This window comes from Varanus komodoensis, unplaced genomic scaffold (genome assembly GCF_004798865.1).
Source record: "Varanus komodoensis strain SLA01 unplaced genomic scaffold, ASM479886v1 scaffold2, whole genome shotgun sequence".
Lineage (NCBI taxonomy): Eukaryota > Metazoa > Chordata > Lepidosauria > Squamata > Varanidae > Varanus > Varanus komodoensis.
In genome coordinates, this window is record NW_025335568.1 from 12073650 (window position 1) to 12089939 (window position 16290).

At 41.2% G+C, this 16290-nt stretch overlaps 1 protein-coding gene across 5 annotated transcripts in view; it reads right to left on the reverse strand.

Moving 5' to 3' along the window:
- WDFY3 (WD repeat and FYVE domain containing 3) overlaps positions 1-14365 on the reverse strand; it is a 152765-nt gene extending 138400 nt beyond the window's left edge. For 4 of the 5 annotated variants that reach the window (XM_044428214.1, XM_044428213.1, XM_044428210.1 and 1 more), the window contains exon 1: positions 14172-14365. The gene's annotated coding sequence lies outside the window, so the exon portion shown is untranslated. Of the gene's footprint in view, positions 1-13221; positions 13338-14171 lie in introns of all 5 variants that reach the window. The other variant, XM_044428212.1, reaches the window with a different exon arrangement.
- Between the last annotated feature and the right edge of the window lie 1925 nt (positions 14366-16290).

The following is a 16290-nucleotide window of genomic DNA, read 5'->3' on the forward strand; positions in this document are numbered from 1 at the left end:
TTCCTGTACTGAATTTAATGGAACTTACTTCCAGGTAAATGTGGAAGTAAGCCAAGGGCTTCTGGCCTAAAACATATATACAGATGCAGACTATCAGCATTATATCCATTACTCCCATTACTCCCAAAATGCAGTACTTCAAGGTGGTGATTTCAGACTCTGAATCTGAGGTCCAGATAAGCTATGAGATAAGCCAAGTGGATGGTGAGAACTAGACCACTTTTGGTTTGCAAGCAAACTTAGAACATAGGGAGAACATAGTCAGAGCAAAGGGGTTGACTTTATCAGCCCAGTGGTTCAACATCTCATCAAACAAGCAGAACGATTAAGTAATGTTCACAAGCAGCAGGAACTTCCATGAGGGTGGAGCCACCTCTACTTGGAGAGCAATGTCATTAGAGAATTCATTTGAAATCAATACTACCATAGGGAAGAACTCCACATTTAGAGGGTTTTAACTCAACGGATTTATTCCTTCATTCAATCATTCATTGGACTAATGACCTTTATATATTTGGATCACAAAGTCAATCCTGGGCAGCCAACCTTAACATAACAAAGATTGTAGTTAGAAGCCTCTGGTCATTATCTACTGGGAGGAGAAAGGTTTAGAGAGAAAAACCAGCCCTCCACAGTGATTATCCTTTAACATGTGGTTGAATTAAATAAACCACATCTTCCTAATGCATGTAAAGCACTTCTTACTTTTGACCAGTTATTTCTCCTCGTCACTGGTCAGCTTATGAGCATTCTTCTGTTCAGTGCCTTGCACTGAATTAATCCAAATACTGCAGCATATTACCTAACCAAAGGATTATAGGCTCAAGTCAATTTAGTATGGGCTGCTAAACTGCCCATACAACAAAAGAACTAAGATATATATACAAAGTTGTGCAATTGAAAGGCAATTTACACAAATAATTTTTCCCTCCTCCACACTGCATCCTTGAACAAGTCTCTTCAGAGGGTAGACAGAATGTACCAAAATTTATGGGTCATGATCTTATGGGACTGCAGTGGATGGGAGAAATTGCTGAGATGAGGATATCGGCAGTATTGTAAGACTCAGCCCACAATGTTCTATAAGTATCCCCTGTACTCTGGACAGCTTTTTTGTTGGGAGGGGAGATCCAATGCATAAGATAACATTTCATCCCAAGTTTTCAATTCACAGTTTATCACAAAAAATTAATGTTTAAAAAGCATGCTACTATGAAAGTTATGGAAAACTAGCATGCCATCCATGTCCAAAAACCAGGGTCAGTGATTTTTCAAAGCCAGCAAACATAAAGCAGATTCTCATTGGAATTATTCATATGCAAGAAATGTGTTATACCAGTGTGGACTGTGGAACAATTTAACAGACAAATATCATAGGCAATGCAAAATCCAAACGCTGTTCAGACAAATGGGGAGTCCACTATTATCCTTACAAGGTAATGGCCTAAAGAAATGCATGAAGATATGGTCAATATGTACAGAGATATTATAAAATGTATTATTTAAAAGTACATATACTTTGGCTTATGCAATCAATCGACTCATTCTGAGAACTCCATCACTCAAAGCCATGGGTACCAAAATCTGAAGTCAATTATCAGGCATACAGCAAGCCATATAGAAGTTGCATACTTAAAAGGAGATGACACCTAATATTAAAGGGGGAAAATGTGCTTGTTGAATACACAGATACGTTATCTCAAGCTACTTAAGTAACATGGTGTAGCTCTTTCTTTAATATACAGTTCTAACTGCTGAAGTGAGATCATAAACCAACCACTGACACACACACACATGACTAAGACCCTTCTTCTGACCTGGTGCTCTTTGCTTCCTCATTGGCAGCTCAAAGCAGGACATTCGTTATGAACAACACCTAATCTTTCTAAGCATACTGTTTGGGTCTATGACGATAAACAGTTATTATTCCCAGTCCAAAAAAAAAAAAAAAAACCTATTGCACACCAATCGTTTTGCACTTGCATATGTTTTCTTAAAATACGTATAAGTACCCTTCACCAGATTTGGTTTTAGAGTAGGTTACAAATTAACAACATAAAGATAGAAAATACAATCAACTACATAATAAGAAAAACAACCAGCAGATTAGAAAAAAGAGATCAGTAAGATCTTTAAATAGAGGAAATAATTGTTCACTTATGGAAATAAATACGGTTTCACCGGCTGACTGAAAGAAAAGCAAGATTTGTACAAAGTAAGCCTCCCTGAGGAGTGCATTTCCATAGATCCAACAAATGCATCCAAGAAGGATTTGTCAGAGAGTTGTTTTTGAAATGTGGCTGTTGATTTGAGTAACAGTATTTAGGCTTACACAGTCTCTCCCTTCTCCCCTAACTACAATGGAAGGTCACATGAAATACACAGCTAAGTAGATGTGAGTAAAACATCCTAGGTAAGAAAGAAGCCATGTTCAAGTACCTGCGGAACTTCACACTTCAGAAAGAGATTACTTTCTATGCCTAGGGCTCATTCTTGATAACTCCTACATACATTCTATTTTTATTTGTTTGCAGGAGGGAAGCCACATAAACAGGCCCCGTGTTAACATGAACAGATTTAAAGCTCGTAACCTGAGGAATCAGCCACATCAATATATAGGAAAGGGTTAGGGTAATGCGCTTTGCATAGGGCTGTCTTTGAAAATGGCCTGCACACTCCAGCTAGTTCAGAACAGAGCAGGATGGCCTCAAGAACACATCACACCCGTCCTCTTCTGACTGCACTGGCTACCTGTTGAAGTCCAGACCCAATTCAAAGTGCTGTTGCTAACATACAAAGTCCTAAACAGCTTGGGGTCAGGTTACCTGAAAGAACACCTGTCTACATATATCCCTACCCGATTATTAACATCTTTGATGGAGGTCCTTCTCTGAGAGCCCCCCTACCCCTCCACAAAGAATGAAGGAGTTAGGAGGAGCACTTTCTCTTTGGTTGCCCCCCATCTGTAAAATATATTTCCCAGGGAGGTTTGTCTAATGCCATCGCCACTTTCTTTTTGGCACCAGGCAAATGACTTTTTATCTTCCTGGTGCTACAGTGGCTAAATTGGTTCATAACATTGCTTTTATCTTTGATCACTTCATGCCTTGCTTTCATTTTTCTCTGCCATTAACTGCCAAATTTCTGTGCTGCTTTAAATTGTTTTTACTGTATTATTTTGTTTCATTGATATATGGTTGACTGTATTGTATTTTATTGCAAACTCTCCCCAAGCTATGGGGCAGTATACAAATGCAACCAATCAATCAATCAATAAAAATTTATTAGACTAAGGGCAATAAGATCAGTAGCTAAGCTTTTCAACATGTTGGAATAGGTAAAAATGCTGAAAAACTACTCAAGGGTCAGCTGTTTGCAGAGCAGGAGTGAGGGTGGTGAACTACTAACAATTAGCAAATGAAGGCTTTCAGGACATGATTGCCTCTTAATGGCTGCTAACCTAGCCACTGTTAATGGCACAGGTGCTAGGGCTTGCCAAAAAGTTGGCAACAGCAGCCCTTGTCTCTTCCTACACAGACTGTTCATCCCCTACGGGAAAAAAAGCTTAAAAAAGCCATTCATCTTCCAGCTATCCACTGTTTGCTTAAGTGAAAAAGCCTATTTATACACAAATACAGGATATTCATTTATCTTACATCTCTTACAGCTTCCTTTTTAATGTATCCAAAAATAGAATCTGTTTAATCATCAATGTCACCTTTCCCACTCATTTTTCCTACTTATGCTTCCTTTCTTAATTCTACGGAGTTATAAATCAGGCAATAAGCAATTTCTGGCAGTATTTCCTCAAATACAGACTTCCAAACAGTTTTCATCTTATTACCAACTTCAGCTACATATTGTACAAGTAGAGAGAAAGTCTCCCTTTTAAATCACTATTCATTCTGCAATCTAGCAGAAATTACCTATTAAAAAGCAACCTTCAAATAAAAACCAAAAGTGACACAACAGATATTTCTTTCAGAATGGAATATCACATATACTTATACTGGAAGAAACTATTCATAAATAAACCAAAGGTACAAATATGCTACTCTCCAACAGAATTACATATTTCAACTGACACACTGCAGTCCCTCTTTCCTGCCATACAGTAACTCCCTTTGAATGTTGTACATTTTGTTGCTACAGCCTAGAATTGGTATGGATTTAATAGGCATTGTTACCACTTAATATATGCAAGATACTCAAATGTAAAGATATAAGCTGTTGTTGTTGGCACAAAAGTTAAGTAAATGAAAACAAACGGGACCTTGGTCGCAGAGGTTTGCACCCATTTTGCGGTGAGACACCTAACATCTGATACAATCAACTAACCGCTTCTAGAAATCCAATATGCAGTAGAGTGGAGTCTATCTGTGTGCAATCCCAATGCCACATGTTCTCATATTAAATACACTAGTTTCTGGTAGGTCCAGAGTTTTTTTGAACAGCATAACTCAATGAACACATCATGAACAAGGAGATTTCAAAACAACTCTGAGATAAAGTTGTGCAAAAACACCAATCAGGACTGAATTATACACACATACCTAGAACATTGTTAAATTCACTGTTGCCAAACTGAAAGAATATGGCTCAAGTGCAACTCTGCCTAGAGATGGTTGTCCACTAATAAGATAAGGAGGGATTAGTCAAAAAAGGAAACAAAAGTGTAAGACTGAAGGAGATGGAGAGATTCATCTGAAGCCTGAAGGAGATGGAAGAATCCATCCATGGGACAATCTATCCAGATGCTTCACAAAGCTGAGCTTTATGAGAAAGGAGTGAGACAAAATCCATTGCTGAAACAAACCCATATCAAATACCATTTGCCGTTTGCAAAAACACAAGTGGGAGACACAGCAAACATGTAGCAAACGGTTCTCTGGTCTGATGAACCCAAAGTCGCACTTTGGGGCCTAGTTGCATAATACTATGTGTGGTGTTAAGCCAGCAGTGCTCATTGCCCACACTGTGAACCGTGGAGGCAACAGCATCATGTTGTAGGCGTGCTATTTCTCAGCAGGGGCTGGTAAACCAGTCAGAATTGAGGGCAAGATGGATAGGGCCAAATATGGGACAATTCCAGAGGAAGACCTGGAAAGGAGGTAAGACTTGGACATAAGTTCAGTTACCAGAAGGACAATGACCGTAAACACACACCCAAAGTAACAATGGAGTGATTTAAAAATAGGTACCTGGATGTCTTAGAAAGGGCCAGCCAAAGCAGGCACCGCAATCCAATGAGTAATCTGCGGCAGGACTTGAATGTTGCTGTTCACCAGTGACGTCCATCCATCCGAAAGAGCTGGAGCAGGTTTGCCAGGATGGCAGATGCTCAAACTGATGGAGATTTACTTAAGAAGACTCTCAGATGTAATTGCTGACAAAGGTGCTTCTACTAAGCATTGACTGAGTCGGTGAATACTTAAGATACAAGTGCTAGCTTGTTTTTGTTTACTTAACTTTTATACCACAATAAACGTATTTTGCACTTTGACAGTGCTGATTATCATGTGAACATTAAGTGGTAACAATGATAGTTAAATACTTTTCAATTCCAGGCTGCAACACAACAAAATGTAGAAAAATCGAAGAGGGGAATATTTCTTCATGTCACTGTATGCCCCTGAAATTCAGCAAATTACCTACTCTTGAGAAATTTTACCCTGCAGGCATGCTCATGTATTCTCTACTCTTGGCTCTTGTAATCAGGACACGTTATTCTTGTTTGATTCTATCAACTAGCGTCTTCAGTCAGTTACAAGGACTGAAAGATAACTTCTAAAAGAAATAACAACAAAAATAAGCCATTCCCTAGCACACATGGTTTATAATATGTATAACTTTACTCATGTGGATATTAATTTAAGGAGCACACGAAGATGTTTAAGTGCTGACTCTCTTAAGATACTGAATGAGGTCACATGCAACGTTCATCATATTCTTGGAATTTCTGTGAAGTAATGATTACTTAGCACAATGCTAAACCGCTGTATTCTCTCCTCCTTGTGTTACTCAGAAATAAAACAAAGTTAAAGTTTTAAACTAGTTGAGGAAGTGAGTCAGGTGCCCTGTCAGCAACTAACTTATTTTCAAATATACGTACTAATGTGCTTGAAGGGTGCAATTCAATGTCCACGGCACTTGAGGCATGTAAATGTGTGAACACCCAACGCACAGCACAAGGGGTGATGGCAAACATTTCTGCCACCCTGCATGTTACACAGTGTACTTCATCTAGTCAGCCATTTAGCCATGTAGATGAAGCAGCATAGCAAGGAAAAGGAAAAGGCTGGTGCACTATTTGGAGATGACATACGCTGGCCACCCCACCTGCCTGGCTCATGCCCTTTCCTCCTCTCCAAAGCTAATTTCTGACCTCAGAGAGGCAGCCGTGGCAGTTTTTTCTGCACCAGCTACAATGGGGAGTAGGATCAGCAATTGCAGTCCCAGCTGTAAGATCACAGGACCTTGCAGCAGGGACTCTGGAAAATCCTAGTGCTCCCAAGGCTATGGGATTGCATCCTAAGCCTGTTTCACACACATGAAGATGAATTATCGTGAAAATGTTTTCTTAGTCACTAGCCCATCCCCACTTTTTAATCAGCTCCTCTCTCTATAGATGCTGTTCAATGGCAAACGCTGACTGGAATAGCAAGAACATAACACGATAATGCCCTGGGAAAGAGTGAACTTTCTTACACATGACAGTAACCCATCCACTTAAAACTCATGGGATTGCCATGCATGAGTGTGTGCACTGCCTGCAGCTTGTCCATCTCTTCCTTTTTTGTCCCACAACCAATGACCACAATGTGTGAACATGTCCTGTTGGGTTATTTAGGGATGAAAGTCAACCATAAACCAATGAGTTGCTAATATATGCAAAACAGGCCTATGTATGCTCCTCCAAGACCTTTGCTTTGGGCTCTTCCTTCTTTATCTCAGTTTATACATGGGTTTAAGAAATTAAGACTTGGTTCATGCAACATGGTAGAGAGGTATGATGGATTGTTGTGACTTCCAAACCTGGAATAGTTTCCATAGGGTGGCTTATTTTTTCATAAAGACCCTGTGAAAATTACAACACAGGGCTTGCTGTTGGTGGCTTTTTACAACATCTAAAACCAGCAAGGCAACCTCATCATGGGTTGTCTGGAAGGACTACAGAACTTCCAACACATGACACCCTGTTGCCACCATCCTCCCTCATCCCTTTTTAGTGTCGCCCACTCCATGCTCTTAAAACCCAAGAAGAAATATCACTGGAGAGTGTTCCAAATACATCTGCAACTTTTACCCCAGTCTTCTGTAAATGCCTAAGGAATTCTGCCCCAAAGTTTCCTAGGATATATACTGGTAGCCAGCAGGAGGACTTGAAGGACTGAGATAGGAAAGAAGCCACAGCAAACCACAAAGTCCCTGATGTTCCACCACATTAGTGAGTCACAGTTGCTTATTCTTAGGGCAGCTTTGTGTAACACGCAAACTTGCCCCGTAAGTCAGCATAAACCTCTATTCCTCTAGTTGGTAAATTGTCCGTTTATTCTATTGCACCTTGGCCACAATATCCAAAGTGCCATGTAACATGGTAATTACTGTAGAAAGAAAAAAAAGGTAACATAGTAAAACTTATGAGTAACAACACACCTTTACATACTCTTCCGAAATACATGCCAGGCACTAACAACATTCCAATTTGTAGGACCTGAGTCTAAAACTGCTCGGTTCTACAACCAATCATATCTGGGAATAGCTATGGGTGAATTCACAGCAAGGACCGTATAGACAATCTGGAAAAATCCATTCTTCCCAATTCATTCTGGGGGACAGTTAGAGCATGAACTAGCCAAACAAGATGTGTGATGAAGTAAATCACCATCTAAATACAATCTTTTCCTATTGCAAGAAATGGAAGAACATTAAGGAACATACCCCTTTTATAATGAAGTTCAATTTACTATATATTTGGTATCAATATCTGTCTCACCCATTGATGCCACGATTGGTATATGTACTACAGAGGTCAGCCCACATTCTAGGAATTGCCTTCAAATACTTGTCTCTAATACTTGTCTCAGCCATTTTTATCTGGGGCTCATGCATATGCATAACTCTCCCACAGTTTGCATAAACTTAAAAGAGAACCAGGACATACATAAATGAAGTGCTTACACAAATAGGTCCTGTTTCGGCAACCCATCTCCCATAAAAAGCCAATCTGTATAGAATATGCCCACCCTGATTTTCATTAAAATTATGCACTGAATGGGGAAAGGTGCACAAGCCCATGGCTACGAAATACAGGGCCAGTTAGATGGAAATCAGCCCTTAATGTACCCGTTTTGTGCAATAAAGTTCTTAGCATGAGTTTATTTAAAAGTATGATTGAACATTAAGCAACAACAGACAGGGCTGCTGAACTTCTACACAACCCTGAGAGAAACAGAGCTTATACTTTAGGTGGGCTGTCTACTTTATCCATCACTTCAAATGCTATTTATATAAATAGAAGTTTTAAAATGTTCCTGAGAGATGGGATGGGAGAATGTACACAAGTTCCAACAAATCAAGTACTACATTTATTTAGTTTCTGTTGCAAATTGGCAGAACAAAAAGACACTGTTTTATACTGAACAACACCACTAGTCCATTTCTTGACATTGGTCTAATGTGTACATAACCCTGTGCCACAGTGTGGTTTGTTAAAATCTGGCTTGTCATTATGTCTGAATCCATTCCCAAAAACCAACCATGCTTACAAACCACAAACAGCAGTCATGGTTTATTTCTGGCACATGAAATCTGGCTTGTTTAATCATGGCTTGCTAGCTAAACACTGGAACCTGGTTTATCCCTAGCTGCTTTGCATGCCTATCTACACTCAAACCAAGGCACCCACAAGAACAGCATGAAAACCAAATCTTTCTGAAGATGGACAAAATGGGTGAAAGAAAAACAAACCATAAATAAATAAGGAAAAGAAGCTACACAATTCATTGCTAACGCAATAAACTATGGTTAGCCAAAACTATGGCTTGCATTGTACATGAATCCAACTACAGACTGCTATGGCTCTCCAGGTTTTCAGGAGGGATTTCTTTCATCCTGCCTGATATATGTAAAATAAGTATTGCACTACATGCAGTATTTGTACTGAGCTATATGCCCTCATCCCACCTTTTCTCAAGCTTGGTCACAGAGATATCGCACAGCTGATCACAATGCTGTAAGTGCCCCTCTAAATGGTTCCATTACATGAGCCAAGTACATTTCCCAATTTACTTCCTAACTGAAATACCTTCAAAAACAAAACAAAAGAGAATGAGCTACAATAACAAATATGGCTTACTTTTTAAAAACCAATTACAGAGGTATTTAAAATATGTTTCGGCAACAAGAATATGATCGGAGACCACAAAACTATTAATATAAGATGTGCACAATATTCTTCCTATACATCTGTTCTTTTATATAGTAAACTGAGATCTACTTACAGATTTCAAAATGTTCATTTTGAAATATCCGCACCACCACCAGATTCAGAAGCAGCAGAAGTGTCATTATGACTCAGGACGTAATTACAGCACAGTTCCCTAATGTTGCCAGGCTCCATTATGGTCAAGGCTGAGAGTTGAAGCTTTCTGTGATAGTTTGGGCAACCAAGAACTAAGATATTTCATAAAAGTTGCTGCTTTAATTGAAGTTCAAATTATGTATTATGCCAATTGGGTTATTACATTTTTATTTATTCATTTCAAATTACATTAGAGGCTGTTCTGCAATAAACATTATGACATACTGTTTCAGTCAAGTCTGTAAATATTTTAAACCGGCCTTCCCCAACTTGGAGCTCTCCAGATGTTTTGGAACATTGCTTATGTTGATTAGCTATGTAACATATGCTGGCTGGAGTTGATTGGAACTAAATTCCAAAACTGACCACCAGGTTGGACCAGTAACCTTAAATCAACAAACAAAAACCTCTGTGGCAAATTATTTGCTTGGAAATCATAATTTGGTCTCTAGAATAAAGCAACATGCAGTTCTGTATTGTGCCAAGATCCTTCCACTACATAATTTCAATCTCCCCATATTTAAAATGCCTACAATAAAATGTCTTGATTATTTTATTTTGACAGTAAAGTAGTATAGAAATACTTCAAATAAAACACCATAACAAAGCTTAGACCTCTCTTACTCATATTTTTAGTATTACATTTTTTCTAGATTGCTTTTATAGACCAATGGGCTCAGTATCGTAATTACTATTGTGGAGGAGCAAGAAAAGGTAGGTAAGTGGGGCAGAGAGAGAAGGCAGGTGCGAAACTATCAGAATTAAGAAAAATACTGACAGTCTAATGGCAAACCAGTCATCTTCCCAATTCAATCTAAGCAATATCAATCCATTTATATATTTAATTGTACTTAGGTAGTAAAGGATTCCTTCATGCACCAAACAACAATGGGATTTCTAGGCATAGTTCTGGGAACAGACTGTCAGAAAGTCACACACAATTCTCTTCAAGGGAGAAAGAGGGAATGTTGCTAAAAACAAGCAAGTTTCCACTTTGACAAGTATACTAAAGCACAAAAGGAATTGAGCCATCTTGATCCACAGTCCTGGCAGACTCCCACTGAAGCTGACTTTCCCATAAACATATTAGGACTGCAATTGTGCAGAAACAACCAAAACATGGTTCCTAAGAAGTTAGTTCTACTGAACTCAGCACAACATCTTGACAGGTTTAGGGCTAGTGAGCTGTAAAGCTGTCATTTGGCAGTAGATGATTTTCAAGGACTGATTTGTAAGTAATAAAAGTGTAGTAAAACATAGCTAGTACAAACAGCAGCCTGATATACCACAGAACTTATACACAGAGAAAAAAATTCATCAGCACATAGACAAACCAACACCTGAACTGTTAACAGACTACTGGCACCACAATATCATAATTAGGTGCTGAGCCTCAGTGGGAGAATAGCACATGCAAAGATTCCTCACTTCCGATTCTAGAATCTTCAGTACTACAAATTAGAAGTTTTCAAGGGCTGTGAAAGATTTTAAAAGCTTCTGAAAGCTTGCAGTAGACAGCAGGGAACTAGAGGAACCAACATTCTGATTTAGTACAACACAGCTCTGTATGGTTATATGAATTTGGTTAGTATTTCAATTATTTTTTTCCAAAGAACCAGAAAAAGAACTGAAATATCCTTTAATCCTTTGAAGGGAAGCATTAGTCTGTTTACTTTCTATTTCATCTTAGAGCTGAAGTTACACAATGATTATGAAGACAGTTCAGCGGGCATCCTTCCTGTTGATAGTGCACAAACCCTGTCTATATTAGATCAGGAGGGTTAGTTGAACATATACACTGGGGTAGCTCCCCTAATTTCAGTAGCATGCACCCATATCTATTTTGCTTATATGCACTCTTGGTAGAACATTACAACAGACTGCTGCTTCTCATCACATGTTCATGAAGAAATACAGATGTTCATTCACATGCTTCTAAAAGTGCTTCTTCCTACACAGAAGTGGTTAACAGTATTGAGTAATCAACACATGTGGAAAAGCTCCCATCCTAAACAGGAAGTACTACAGCTATTGAACACAAGGTTTTTGTCACAACTGTTCAATAACGATTATTTCAAAACTCTGTATTTTCCCCTTAAATATACTTCATGTATACTCCCTGATATTTAACCAAACGTTTCCTTCTTTAACAGTATCAAATATATCCAGTAACATTTATAAGGAAAGTAGTTTTTTCCCCATGCACTGGCTCCAGGAATACTATTGACATGGGAGATGATAAAGATTATTACTCAGATTTGCTTAGTTGGCTATCTGAGACAAAGGTGTGAGTACTTGAACAGAAGTGCACTATTGCATTATTGTTAAATTCTTGCCATAACTGGTATTTGATGGTGTTTCAGGGACAAAGAAAGAAAACAAGAGGTCTTGATGTCGCCTCTGAACAAGGTGACCTTTGATCCTGGAGATAATGTTGGTTTTCATATGTATTAAAGCTAGAGTCACGGTATCTATGAAATCATGCATTTTCCTCACAAATAATATTTCTGCAATATGTCCAATGAATTTACTAACTAAAATTATTCTAAAATCCTAACATTCAAAGTAGTCAAGAAATAAGCATAGTGTGCCATTCTAATAATGACTACAACTTTAGAAAACCAATACCAAAAGACTTTACAGTAAATTGCAATGTGAAGGACAACAGTAGACAATGTGATTTCCTCCAGATGTTTTGGACTAACTCCCATAATCTCTGACCATTGGCAATGCTGGCTGCAAATCAGAAGTGGTAGGTTAAACCATCTGGAGGGTTAGGTTTGCCTCTCCCTAGCATAAACTTCAAGACCCAACATTGCTCTTATTTTTAAAGCGACTCTGAAAGCCTGGAAATATTCAGGCACCCAATTTTGGAAACTGCTGACTTGCTTATCACAGCTTCCACTTACAAGAGTGTAGCATAGCAGATGCATTTATTATTCCTACATGAGCAACTGAAGTTCTGGAATGATTAGAGTGAACTCCACTGTATTCACCTCAGAAACATGGTGTGAATGAGAATTATGTAGGGCTATTTTCTTTCTTACAACTTTCATAAGAACAACATTAGACAGGAAGGGATTCTTCAGTCTATGCCATGCGTGCGTACAAACACATACACACAGACAAGCAAGCTTCATGGGTTTTATACAGCATTGTGCACTCAAGTCACTGCAGTCTATAGGACAATGAAATATTTTAACTAGCTTATGAAACATTCTTCAAGTTTACAGTGAATTACTATGCATACACTTACTGTATTTACATCAAAAGTCACAAAGGCAATAAGGGATGTGAATCTTCTAACAGCCTTAAAAAAAGGTCTGATACCACTTAACAGATCTCCATTAACAGTAACTGTCACAAGATTAGCAGCTAACTATTAGCAAGCTCCTCTAACAGAACCAATGGGACTATTTAGTAACTCCCATCTTCCAAAAAGCTATTCCAGTTCCAGTCACTCCTTCCTTGTCCCTTGTACCACAATCACATGCATATATATCCCTTCCCCCTCCTGCACCAATTTTTAACAAGCTTATAGACAAATACCTTCTTTCTTCCTCTCCTATAGACTCATCAGTTAACACTCTCTATAAAAACCAAAAACAAACCACCCCTAATCCACAGGGATTGGATACCTTTTGTTATTTTCCTTTATCATACCGCAGGGCACGGTGGGGAAGCTTGGGATTGATTCGTTCCAAGGGCTGCCTTTCTGCTTCTCCTTCCTGCCCACTCTCCCCCTTCCTAGTATCTAAGAGGAACCAATAAATAAAAAAGTAACCCCAAACCGGCCATCCTTCAGTTTAACAAAAGGAGAAGAGACAGCATGCAGTAGCAGAGAGTCGAAGCGGCAAACCACTGCAGGGCCAGGAAGAGAGGCTGCCAGTGTTTCCATGGGCCTTTCTGTCCCTCGCCCAGCGAGCAAAGGCAGCTTCCACAGACAGGGGGATTTGTAACCTGCCCCCTTTAGGGAAAAGCAGATGCGAGCTCTGATTTATTTCTCTTTTTTCATGATTGATTGGAAAGCAGGCCCGTAATCCCATGCAAATTCCATATAAAAAGCCGACTAATACAAGCGACTGAAAATAACAATAAGCAGCAAATTAATCAGGAAGTCAAGTGCCAGGATCTAGTATCTTATGTGCAAAGACTTCTCGCTCTCTTATTTCTTGTTCTCCTCCTCATTATTGCAGGCTGTAAGCAATGCGGCTAACTGCCCCCGCCCCCCCACACACACACACTTCAGAACGAAGCACGGGGAACGGGGGGAATGGCTGAAGCCGAGCCAGGGGAGAGGGATAACTGTGGAGGGAGGGGTGGAAGAGAGGAGAAACGGGCTCCTGCTGCAGCATCTCCGGGAAGGAGGCGGAGGAGAGTTCGGAGTCGCCGTTGCGGCCTAGAAAAGGGTGGGAGGGTGACGGGGGTGCCACCGCCACCCACCCACGCCGGGGACATGTCCCCGAAGGCCCCAGGGGTGACACAAGCGGGGAGGAAGGCTCGCCCTCAAGTCCCCGAATGGCCCGGCTCCCCACAAAACGGCCGCCCGAAGCGAAGGGGAGGAAAGGACCCCGCTCCGTTTACTCACCGAAGGGTGGTCGCTCCGCGGTTCCCCCTCCACCCGAGGGGAGGGGGAGACGTGTCCGGATCCCCCCCCACCGGAGAGGGCTTCTAGGCATCTATTAAAACAAAACAGGACCGGGCAGTACGTCAATCAATAATAACAACACTCCAGCTGCGGCGACAGTAACGTGCAAGGAGCCCGGCCGGGCTGGGAGGGGCGGCTGCCCGGCCGCCCGCCCGCCTGCCTGCCTCCCTCCCTCGCTGGCTGCCCTTCCGTCCGGCGAGGCTGCAGCCCAGCAAAGGGGGATCTCAGGCAGCGACAGCAGCGCCGCCCGCCGTCGGGCGCCCGTCAGCTGGCGGCTCCCGGCGTCCCTGCTTCGCCCTCAGTCGAGGCCCGGCCTGGCCGAGCGGGCAATCCCGGGAGGCGAGAAGGCGGCGCTTTGGCGGCGGCTGCTGCTCCAGCTGCTCCCGTCGCCATCGCCGCTGCTCCCGCCGCAGCTGCTGGTGGCCATTTTAATTCGCCTCCTCCCTCGTCGCCGTGGCCGCCGCTGCTCTCTGTTCCCAAGTTCCCTCTCTCCTCTGCTCCTTCCTTGCTTCGTAGGTTACCAGAAGCGGCTCCTTTCAGGCCGCCCCATGGAGGCGCCTCTGCCTGCCTGCCCTGCCTGCCTCAGCCACTGCTCCGGCTCGTCGTGGCCCCCTTGGGGTTCCGAGGCGCCCACCCGCGTCCCGAGAAAACGGCACCCCCTGTGCAGGGGGCTTTGCCCTCACGCACACGCTGTCACCAGGTCCTGGGAAAAGAAGGGGATGGGCTGCTGGCTCTGGGTGCTTCTCGAGTCTGTCTCTTTAAATTAAAATAACAATACAAAATGCTCTCGGGTTATAGCACGTTTCATTCTCCCCACCCTCCAAACTGCTGTGTAAGCGGAGAAGTTTTTACTTGCCTGATGATGTATACCATGTCTTAATTGTAGTATTGAAAGACTATCCAAACTGTCATAACATGTGATATTATATGTTCTGTACACAGGTTGGTATTTTATGTGCTGTCAAGTTGTTTCCGACTTACGCTGACCCTATGAATGAAAGCCCTCCAAAATGCCCTGTCCATGATAGCCCTGCAAACTCAAGGCTGTGGCTTCCTTGATGAGAGCCTAGCCATCTCAGATTTGGTCCTCTTCTACCTTCAACTTTCCCTACCATGATGGTCTTCTCCAGGGACTTTTACTTTCTCATGATATGCTCAAATTTGGGCAACCTCAGTGTTGTCATTTTTGCTTCCAGTGAAAGCTCTGTCTTAATTTGACCTAAGACCCCCTGTTTGTTTTCCTGTCCATCCAGGATACTCACAAAGCTTTCTGCCAGCACCATGTTTCAAGTGGATTAATTGTCTTCCTGTTCATTTTCTTCTCTGTCCAGCTTTCACCATACATAGTTGTCCAGAATACAATACAATAGCATGGATGATCTTGGCCTTGGTCTCCAATGAAATGTACTTACAGATGATTATCTTTCCTAGTTCCTTCAATGCTGCTCTGTCTGTGTGTGTGTGTGTGTGTGTGTGTGGTCTTTGCATCTCTTCTTGTTATGTGCCATCACATCATCTCAGACTTATAGTGACCCAATGAATGAAAGCTCTCCAGAATGTCCTGTCCATGACAGCACTGCTCAAATCTTCTAAAGTCAAGGCTGTGGCTTCCCTTTTCCTCTCTAATGGAGCCCAAAAGACAGCTAGCAACCATACTATAAACACTGATCCATATATTACAAATATATGTGCATGCATGAAAAGAAATAAATTGATATGGTCTGCATCACCATTTTGTGTGTGTGTGTCAAAAAGATGAAGTGTAGGCTTGAGTTAGCATTCTACAACAGGCAAAGGGAGGTACATCATCATGTAGTGCATAGTTAAAACTATGGGATTCACTTCAACAAGAAGTGATGGCCACAACCTTGGATGACTTAGAAGGTGAGGCAAATTCATGGAAGGTAAAGCTATCAGTAGTCAGCAGTAATGATGGCAATATATTGCCTCCAGTATTGGAAGTTGTATGCTTCTAAATATTTATTATATTACTTTGAAACTACCAGCTCAAGGACCTTGGTCCAGAAGGGGTTGTAGGCAATTGGCCTACAGTTGTTGC